The sequence below is a fragment of the Cyprinodon variegatus genome, unplaced genomic scaffold (assembly GCF_000732505.1).
Source record: "Cyprinodon variegatus isolate N-32 unplaced genomic scaffold, C_variegatus-1.0 Scaffold290, whole genome shotgun sequence".
NCBI classification, from domain to species: Eukaryota; Metazoa; Chordata; class Actinopteri; order Cyprinodontiformes; family Cyprinodontidae; genus Cyprinodon; species Cyprinodon variegatus.
In genome coordinates this window covers 84,710-87,450 of record NW_015150743.1, presented here as the reverse complement: position 1 = coordinate 87,450, position 2,741 = coordinate 84,710, and the positions used below count along the sequence as shown (strand labels likewise).

Genomic DNA, 2,741 nt, shown 5'->3' with positions numbered 1-2,741 from the left:
TATATATTTTATCTTATTTGTTTTTATTTTTATCTTAATTATCTTGTGTAGTTAGATGTGTGTATATATATATAAAACTGTAACTGGAGCGTGTAATAAAAGTAATTTCCCTCTGGGATTATTAAAGTACTTCTTATTCTGATTCTGAATCTGATTATTAAAATCTCTAAAATGGTAAATAGTCTTGACTCATATGCTGGTTTGTGCTGTTCTGCTGTTTCTATCTATCCTTACCTTCTTCTGATTAAGACCAATGTAGGTAACTCATACATCACACAACTCATTTACCTTTACTCTTTAACATTTTCAATATATTAACCTGCATGTCAGCCTTTCATTTCAAAAGCATAGACTGCTACAAATGCAGCCAGGCAATATGTTGCTCTTGAAAGGTTTATCTAAAGATGTGGAAATTATGACTGAACTGGAGGTATAGGCTAAACAGTCTGGTGACAAGTTCTACAGGCTGGTTTCAGGCGAAAAAAGACGGATGATAACTGAACTGTCTTTCGTTTGACTTAACAGGCTGATGACAGGCAGAGGCAGTCCAGGTAGTGACCAGATTTTAGAAGCAAATGCAAAGAAAGAAATACAGAATGGGCAGGCAGTGCACTGGAAATAAATCTCTTGCAGGTAACAAGACAATCTGGCAGTGACTGACTGTGAGAGGCAGGTAATAATAGGGAAGATAAAAACTCAGAAGAATGAGGGTTAGAAGAGAGCCAGGTTTATCTACTCATGCTAATTAGGAGAGTGAAGCAGAGCAGTGGGAGGCAAACAGCCAGCCAGTCCAAAATGATGACATTGACATAATTCACATGACTACACATTTAAAACCAGATAAGACAGCCTACCATGGCCTTTAGTAAAAAAAAAAAAAAAGAACTGAGATCTTCTCAACAGCTTTTATTTTTACTGAACGTCAGGGTGAGTGGTTGCAACATGAGTGGTTGAAACTTAATGTTTGACTAGTTCCTGTAATGAATATCTGTGCACCTGAGGGTACTCATAAATACCTCACATAAAGCATGTTTGACGAGCAAAAAAATATTCTACTTGGCCATGACATAACACTAAATCGATTTTATTGATCTGTGTGTAAATGCTCTATTGAAAAGGGGAGCGAATCAAAACCAACACATATATTTCAAAGACACTATTGGACATGATATTTGTCAGACTTTTCTTAATTCTCTCACTTAACAGGGTTTTTTACTACCACATACCTAACCATAAACCTAACCTAAACTCAATTCACACCTTAGTTCTAAACCTTTCCCCCACCCCAATGGGTACCAGTTGTTAGTCCCCAAAATTACCTGTAAGTCCACAAAATGTAGCATATCCCTGGGAAGTTGTCCCCACCAGGTAACAAAGACATGGACACACATAACAAACACCCACTGTCGTGTGTTCATAAGTTATGGGGACATTTCATTGACTTACATTCATTTTATATGGCCTAACCCAGACCCTAACCCTAAGTATTAGAGACATATAATTAACCCTAACCCTAAGCCCAACTCAAAGGACAGAACTTAACCATATGGGGACCAGCATTTTGTTCCCCATAAGGACATAGGTCCCCATAACACAACTCTGTAAACAGATACATACAAATATGAACTCACATTACACCTGCTTATAGACATCTTCATTCATACAATTAGTATGCATAGGGTTTAGCCTTTAGATTAAGCAGCAATGAGCAGAAAGAAAAAAACATTTAAATCTGTAAAAATGTATGTCTGTATAAAGTATATGCTATATATAAACATTAAAGTGTTTCTTTTCATTTTAGGCCCTGTCATCTAGATGTGTTTTCTTATTTTTGTATATTTGCGAATTAAATAGTGGTGATGGATTTATACCGAACACAATTCCTGGGAAAAAGTCACCTCATTCTGATGCTATCACCTGCTTTACATTTAGCCAGCGACTTGCATGGCAGGGGACAAGCTATACTCCTGTCGGTTCAAAGCATGATCAAATACACTAGAAGGAGGTTCTATCTGATGCCTCGCGAATTCAACTCAGCATCAGTGTGTGTTTTTTCCAAGCAGGTCACAGTGACTTATTCATTACAGAAAGCTGAAAGGTGGCGCCGGGTCCAACAGATCCTTAAGAGCTGCGCAGAGTTCTGGGAATCCCGCAGCTATCTGAATCCTGGGCCCTTTCCATGTTTTCTATCTGACCAGGAACCGAAACTTTCCCAGCGGAGGATCAGAGGATCGCCCACAGACCAGAGGCTCAGACTGGCGCCGCAGGAGATCAGAGTAATAACCAGGGCAGAGGATGTACCAGAGCGGGGTAGAGGCAGCCGTCCATGCGCCGCTCTGGAGCTACGTTCTGGAGAACGGAGGAGCCAGGAGGTATCCAAGAGTAGGATGGGGTGGTCTTGTAAGGTCTACGTATACTTTAATTTTGGGACTATTAGCCGCACCTGAATATAAGCCGCAGAAGCTAAATTGCATGATTTGTACATATACAAGCCGCACCGGACTATAAGCCGCAGGTTTTTTTAATGTTTAACACAAACTATCTTGCGCTCGCAATGTCCGTCTTTCTCGCTGTCGTTCTTTCTCGTACCACTCGTGGTAGAAGTCTGCTTCCGGAGGACCTCCGCATTCCCGCACACGCGGCTACTGTACTTGTGTGTTGAAGCAAATGTGACGTATGGTGGATGGTAAAAATCCATAGATTTAGGTATTACCCTAGTGGCCGTTAGCTGTAAAAGTCCA

At 40.3% G+C, this 2,741-nt stretch overlaps 1 protein-coding gene across 2 annotated transcripts in view; it reads right to left on the bottom strand.

The window, feature by feature from the left end:
* The window catches only part of adap1 (ArfGAP with dual PH domains 1), a 43,837-nt gene that overhangs the window by 13,517 nt on the left and 27,579 nt on the right, over window positions 1-2,741 (bottom strand). The gene's annotated exons all lie outside the window — the stretch shown is intronic.